We start from the raw sequence: 7,656 nt of genomic DNA, 5'->3' as shown, positions 1-7,656 counted from the left end.
GACAACTCGTCCGCCCTGATCTCGGGCATCGCCACCGCCTCGCCGAGCTCCGCGGCACCACGCATGGCCCCAGGGCCGGGCTGCGGCTCTGCGGGCGCGGCGAGCCGCCTGCGAAGGCGGGCGGCTCCGAGCCCACGCGTGCCAACAAACGTGCGCTGCCGGGGCCGCCGAGCCAGCCCGGTGCCGAGCTGAGGAAGGGACGTGGGAGCGGCGGTCGGGCGCATCACCGAGCGGCGGCGGCGCTGCGACTGTGGGCAGATGACAGCAAGGCGTTTCCCTGCCAAACGCAGCCCAGACCGCACCGCGACCCTTCGACGACGTCGGGGGACAGCGCGCGGCTGCCTCGCAGGGGACGCGCGGGGCGCCGAAGCGTCAAGCCGGGGTAAGCAAGCGCCGCACCGCCAGCCGCCCGCATCCGCACCGGGCGCCCGCGGACACCTCCCGGCTGCGGGGCGCGGCATGGGGGCGGGCCGGGGCGGGGAGCGGGCTGGGCTGGCGCGGCGCGGCTCCCATGTGCACGCCCTGCGGGCAGCCGGACCCCCGCGGCCAGCGGCGAGGTAAGCAGCGGGACGGCGCGGGGCCGAGAAGCGCGTGGGGGGGGAAGGCCGGGCACCTGCCGCCGTCGGGAACGGGTCGGCCGGCGGCGGAGGGACGGCTCCTCCGGCCGCTGCCGTGCGGGAAAGCCGGGGGCGGTGCCGGTGGTGCGGCGCTGCGGGGCTCCCGCGGCCCCACCCCGCTTTGTGCGGAGCGGCCGCCGCCATCCGCAGGCGCGGGGACGCGGCCGGGGCGCGGCCGTCCCTCGGCGAGGGCTGCGTCCCCAGGGCGCGGTGTTCGCCTCCCGGCATCGCCGAGTGGCCGCGGCGGCCCTGCGCGGAGCTCGGCGCTGCATCGGGGCTCCCTCGAATCGGAGCGGCGTTTCCCCTCCCGCCCGGCACCTGCTCGTCGCGCTGGCCGCCCCTGCAGCGGCTGGCCACCCGTAAACTTCGCCCGCGATCACGAGAGCAGCCCCGCGTACGTGCGTGCGGCAGGTTGAACGCGGACCCTTTGTTCTGGAGTCCTGGAAGTGCGCGCTGTGGGATGTCAGCGCAGCCTGCACCGCACGGACGGGACCCCTGGGTGGGTGCCGTGTCCCACCTGTGCTGGGAGGGAGGGTGAGCGGATTCACCAGTCGCCTCGGTTAGATGAAGGTGATGCAACTCTCCAGGTCCAAACACAATTATCAGTCTCAGTGATAATGTAGGTACTAGAATGATCTTAGAAGTACTGCCACTCTCACGGATAATTCTAAGCTGTGCGGCTGAACTGTGTGACTGTAAAAGAAATCGCAATAAATCCTGTGTTACTTAACAACTTGGGAAACAGAGAGAGAGAGAGGGACAGAGAAGGTAACCACCGGTTGGCGTTGCAGTGTTGGTCCAGCCCATGGGGTTCTCAGTCTGTGACAGCTCTCCTCCACGAGTCCCCAGGTCCCACCCGAGCTTCTTGCAGCCATCAGGGTCCTGTGCCTGCAGGGTCCACCCGTCTGCAGTCGCACCCACATCGTCTGAAGACAGGAGTTTTGGCCACAGGGCTCCCTGCTGACCACATCTTCGAGCTGCCTGTCTGCTGTCACACCGATGCTCTCATCCTGCATGTGGGTGAGGCACACCGCAGATAATGCTGCACTGGGGAGGCCAGGGATGTGCCGTGCCTCGCTGAGCATCCACGGTGCCCTGAGGGCAGTGCTGCCCTCCTGCTTCCTGTGGGTGTCCGTGGCAGTGGATTCCCTGCTGGTTGTTATCTGGTGATGTGATGGCTTTCTGACTCTGTGCCCATGATATTTTCTTTCTTGAATGCACTGATTTGTCCCCTGGGAAACATTTAAGTGAATGGATAACATCTTGAACTTTTGTGCACCTGGTAATGTTATTAGGAGCTGGATAATGAGTGGATTTGGGGTTGTCTGGCTCTGTGCTGGATATGTGGCACTGGGATGCTGCTGGTCCCTGGAGCTGTCTTGTAGTGCCTGCCTTATTATCTGTACCCCCCTTATTCTCAGATTCCCCCAGTTTCTCTAGTGGGGATCTCATGGGGAACCTGTCAGAGGGTGACAAGGCGTGAGAGATCTTCTGTGAAGGAACAGGGTGGAAGGAGACCAGCCCAGAACAGTTCTCTGCAGCTGCTCTTGGTTGGTGCAGGGGGACCTCTGCACAGTCTGTACTCTGTCCCCTGCTCTTCTCTAAGAATATTTGGTGTGTTAGCTTCAATGGAAAAACAAAGAAACACCTCCTCCTTCTGCTTCTCCCTCCCTCCCCCCCCCATTATTCTCCTGTCTTCCACTTTCAAACCGCAGTGGTAATTTTTGGCAGGGATGCTGTAGCCGTTGTTGTGGAGGCCGTGGGGTTGATGCCTTGCTGTGCTGGAGCTGCGTTGGTTGGATGAGACCGGCCTCCTCCAGATGGAGGCAGGGCTGCCAGCAGCCTGCACTCCTGCTGCACGGCACGGCCAGGTGTCCCTGGCTTCCCACAGGTGCAAGACGATCAGCTCAGGCTGTGCAGAGCTGGCTGGGGCAAACCGCCGGCAGCGTGCAGCAATTACAGTGGCGCGCCTTCTGCCTCCTCGCTGCAGGAACAGGAAAGACCTTGGGGTGATCCAGGAGGCTCTGTGGGCCGAGGGGGTTTGATACACACAGGGTGATGCTGGCTGGTAAGAGGAGCCAACCTGGCCTGGTATTTCCAGGGATTTCCCCTTTGCGGTATTACAGGCTTGCCAGCAATTCTCCATTTTGAAAAGACGCTCGCAGGGCTGTGCTAGGCTAATGCTGACGTTTGCTCTTCCCAAGGCAATTTGTGACATTTGCAAATAGGCCTTCTCAACTCACAGCCAAGCAAAGATCTTTCTCAAACACAGCCAGTGCCCATGGAAGGACCACTGGCAGCACGCGGCCTGGAGGCCATTCTCCCTTTCTCTCTTCCTGCTTTGTTTCACCCAGCATTGCACACTGCCGTGCACAGCCTGAAGTCTGGCTTCTCAGTCCGTTTCTCTTCATAGCATCATAGAATCACAGAATCGTAGAACAGGCTGGGTTGAAAAGGACCACCATGATCATGTAGTTTCAACCCCCCTGCTGTGTGCAGGTCGCCAGCCAGCAGCCCAGGCTGCCCAGAGCCACATCCAGCCTGGCCTTGAATGCCTGCAGGGATGGGTACCCTTCTGGGATGTGCAGGGCTCCACTCTGGTATGCAGGGAACGGATGCTCACTCTGCAGAGAGATGGCCTTGTGTACCTGTCTGCACCACCTCTCTATCACTGCAGGGCAAAGTGGCGGAGGAGGACAATAAGGAAGATAAAGCAGCAGCAACTCATGGTGCCTATGGTATTTTTACGACTGAATTTGAGGCAAAGTTCATGGAACCTGATTAGATAACTTCCAGGAAAGCGGGACAGGCTGAGCAGCTGCATCTTGCTCTTTCTCCCGCAGCCCCTGGAGCTGTGCGTGGACAGGGAGGGCAGTGGGGAGGGAAGGGAGGCTCCTCAGGGCTGCTGGGTCGCGGTTACACAGGCTTTTAGAAAAGCATAACTGCTGTTGTGCCTCAGTCGCTGGCAAATCTGCAGCACTCCTTCCTAAGGAAGCTCACACTGACTTTGTTGTGAGGGCTGTCTGATTACATGAAAGATGCCAGGAAGGACCAATCTTCCTTTTTGATCCTCTGGTTTCTTCCATTCGACCTGGCCTGCGAAAACAGCCTGTGCTGGCAAAGAAACAGTGGGATAATAGGCACAGAAAACCCAGACAGCTCTTTAATTGCATCAGACAAATAGAAGTCAAAGATTGTCTTGCTAACATCTACTTAAATGTAATTAGTTTACATTATTTTTCTCTGCCATTTTCTCTAATTTAATTTGGATACCAAAATACACACAGTGGAACAAAAAATCAGAATAGCACTGTTTCAAGTTCATGTTCTCATTAGTTCCAGCTCCTCCTGTGCACAGAGGCTTTTTTCCTTAGAGTCAGGGAGGATCAGAGCCTCTTGTCTGACACCTCCCACCAGCGGCCAAACTGGTGGCTCATGTTTCCCTTCAATTTTACAGAGGTCTTCATGTTAGTAACTGATGCCTGAAGTCTTAATTGAAAAGATTGATCTCGCTAATGATAGCTTGGCATCTTCCACAGAGATCAATTGAAGTTTAGTGCCCCACAGTCTTAAAAATCATGGCACGTGTCAAAAGGCTGAGCTGGGGTTTGGAAAGTCTCTGCAGTCCTGATGGTCCTGACCTCACAGCCCATGGTGTCCATTTGAGGCTCGTGCCCTCCTCTGTACACCAGGTCCTGTGCAATAGCTGTGGTGTGGTGCGTCCTGTCAAGCACACAGATTCTTGAAGCTGGCAAATGCAGGCACTTCCCTGAGCTCTTGTAAGTAAATGTTTGAGTGGGAGTGTGATGCTTTCATCTCTATTGGCGGCCAGGCTGTGTTTCAGGGAGCTCCTGGCTCCTGTGGTGTTTAAAACAGAAGGAATCTCAACTATCTTTTTGGATAATTGTTCCTTCAGTCTGATGAATCAGAACATGACCCAGTAAATGGAAGAGGAAGTTGTTAATTATTTGGAAAATAATGAGGTGTGTTTTTAGCAGCAAAGAGGAGGACTGATGGCAGGAGCTCCACAAAACAATGCATAACTAGCAGCTTGAACAGGATGAATTTCTAAATAATGTCATCCACTGCAGAACAGCATTCTCTGGAAGCAGGGGGCATCCCTCAGCCCACCGGTAGCTGCTGGCATCCTGCAGAGGCTCATCTTCCCTCTGGGATTCAAAGACCATCACTCCCAAAGCATCTCCCCAGCAGGACCGCGTCAGGACAGCTGACATAAAGTGACCAAAGGGATATTCCATGCCATATGATACCATGCAGAATAGGCTTGAAAATGGATGGGTGGGTGGGCAGCTGCTGCTTGGGGACAACAATTGGCAGGTGGCAAGCAATTACTTGTACCTCACCTGCTTTGTAAATACACTATTACCCTTATTTCTCTCTTTTCTGACTTCACTTTTAACTGAAGTTCTGTGAATGCTACCTTTTTTCCCCAGTTCTCTTCCCCATCCCACTGGGACAGGGGAGCCAGCAGAAGGCTGTATGGTGTTTAGCTGCTTGCCAGATTAAACCACAACAACAGTGCAGGAGTAAAGGCAGTGAGGGACAAGTTCTGCTTGGGAAAAGTGTGCCTGAGAGGGAAGATGGCATATAGCCTTTGAAAAGGATGATGGGATGGAGGGCTCAGATAGGGAGCGATTGTTTCTCCATTTATCAGTGTTCAAGAATTACAGGATACAGATAAACTCACTGACACAGGATGTGGAGGATGTGGTTCAAAAAAAGACTGCTAGACAAATCTGCAGGCAGAAAATCCATTAGGGCTTGTTAAACAGACAGATAAGCCCTTGGCTTAAAAAAGTCCCCAAGGCACAGATGTCCAGAGCTGACTCAAAAACAAAAAATAATGTTGCTTTGGATATCAGCTAAGGTGGAGAGATAGGCTGATTTGGAAAGTGGCAGCCACAGAGGGAGGGACGGGGAGATTGTAGGGTGGAATTTGGCTGGGACACGGAGAATGGGCTGGGCTGCTCCTCGGCTGGAAGGGCTGGAGAAAGGGAGGGTGCAGAGGGACAGAGATTTGAGGATATTAAATCTGGTACCGGAGGAGATGTGTGAAGGGATGGGAACAGGCAGGAATGAAGCGTGTAGGAAAGTAAGCACTGTATGCAAAGAGAGGATGATCTTCATTGCTGATAGATGGGACGTGTGAAGAGGGGGACTGGTTACAGAGGAGAGCAGTAGCTGTGGGGTGATATGGAAGAAAATGATCAGAAATGGAAGTACATCCATAAACAATGTCAAACAGAGCAATACTGGGAGGAGGGGAGGTCAAGAAAACAGTCCCATGTGAAGATGGGCAAGGCTGAAGATCAGAGAAGGATGTCTGGAAAGGCATGCAATGACTGACGTCACCTAGGTCACCTCTGCGTTAAGTGCAGGCACATCTACAGTGTGAGAGAGGTTGGACCTGTGGTTTGAAACAAGTGCTTCCTAGACTTCATATCCACAGGCATTTTGAAAGTTTTAATTTGACCCAGCCAATCCCATTAGCAGATGGATTTGTGGAGCACCACTAATTTCACCTGGACTGAATCCTGTCTCCATGTTGCAAGGCTGCTTTGCAATGCAAGCTGGAGTGAGGAGAAGAATGAGGAGATTTGCTTCAAACGCGTGCTCACAGCCTGGCCCAAACAGCAGCCCTGCGCTGCTCTGATGGATCAGGTTCAGAAAAATACTACTGGTTTCCCAGGCAGTGTGCATTTGCCAAGCCCAGTGGGTGAATGAATGGGCACAGAGTCTCGTCTGACAGGGAATGCATCAGTAGTCCTTCCACTTAGCCAGCATAAATCAAAGCTAGAGTAAGAACTGAAAAGAGCAAAAAGCAGACTGGCTATCCTTTCTCTAGATGGCAAATTGATTTTCAGGCTTGTGATGCGGTAGTAGAGAGCAGTGGCCTTTGCCTCTGCTGCAGCTGCCTTTGCCACACACTCTTGCTGTCTTGTCGTGCCTCAGATAAGTGGGACCTACCATTAGAGAGATCAAAAGTGAGCTAAGAATTTTCCAGAAAGCAGGGAGATGTCAATTTTGATTTAATCAGCAAGTCAAAGAGAAAAGCCTCAGCTGGAATTGTAAAGCATTTCCACAGGCAGTGCTTATGTGTGGAACAGCTCCCCCCACTCCCATTTCTGGGGGCCCCTACGTGTTTTTCTATGTAGATGATGCTGTAAGGAAGGGGGAAGGTCTCTGCACCTCTGGGCTGCAGAGAAGAACTGGTGGCACCCACAGCTCTTGGACCAGGCAGAGGAGATGTGGGAAGGTCCCTAACCAGCACAGGGGCTCCACGTGGACTCCTTTAGGAAACTAACCAAGGCCTTGGGGTTCCCTGAAGATGACCAAATCCCCCAAACCTGTGATGGCTTTGCTGCAGAGAAATTCCCCTGCACTTTGGCCTACTGTCATGGTTTAACCCAGCAGGCAGCCCAGCACAGCTGTTGGCTCTTTCTCCCCCAGAGACTGGAGAGACAGTTGGAAGAAAATGTAAAACCCATGGGCTGAGGTAAAGACAGTTAAATAGGAGAGAAAATAGGAAGAGAATAATAACAACAATCATAGGAAATATACAGAGCAAGTGATGCACAAGCAATTGCTCACCACCTGCTGATCAACGCCCAGCCAGTCTCCAAGCAGCGGCTGTGCTCCAGGCCAGCTCCCTCCAGGTTTAATGCCCAGCCTAACACTGTATGCATGAGACATCCCTCTGGACAGAGTGGGTTAGCTGTCCTGCTTCTGTGCCCTCCCAGCTCCTTGTGCACCAGCCCCCTCACTGTCAGGGTAGCATGAGGACACCTTTGTGCAGCGCTGCTGGGCAACAACTAAACCATAGGGGTGTCAGCAACACCGTTCTCCTACATCCAGAACACAGCCCTATACCAGATACAGGGCAGAGATTTAACTCTGTCCCAGCTGATGCACCTGAGGTACCCACGTGCCATGGAGGTCTTCAAGCATGCTCAGACCTCATGGTAAAGGGCAGCGGGATCAAGCATCCTTACTTTGTCATACAAGATGGCAGGCTGCT

At 54.3% G+C, this 7,656-nt stretch overlaps 1 protein-coding gene across 1 annotated transcript in view; it reads left to right on the top strand.

Moving 5' to 3' along the window:
• The first annotated feature begins 476 nt into the window (after window positions 1–476).
• The window catches only part of CORO2A (coronin 2A), a 47,582-nt gene continuing 40,402 nt past the window's right edge, over window positions 477–7,656 (top strand). Inside the window, exon 1 of the mRNA XM_052701464.1 lies at window positions 477–557. The gene's annotated coding sequence lies outside the window, so the exon portion shown is untranslated. The remainder of the gene's footprint in view (window positions 558–7,656) is intronic.

The sequence above is a fragment of the Tympanuchus pallidicinctus genome, unplaced genomic scaffold, assembly GCF_026119805.1.
Source record: "Tympanuchus pallidicinctus isolate F22 unplaced genomic scaffold, pur_lepc_1.0 scaffold4, whole genome shotgun sequence".
Taxonomy (NCBI): domain Eukaryota; kingdom Metazoa; phylum Chordata; class Aves; order Galliformes; family Phasianidae; genus Tympanuchus; species Tympanuchus pallidicinctus.
The sequence above is the reverse complement of the archived record's forward strand: the minus strand, read 5'-3'. Positions and strand labels throughout refer to the sequence as shown.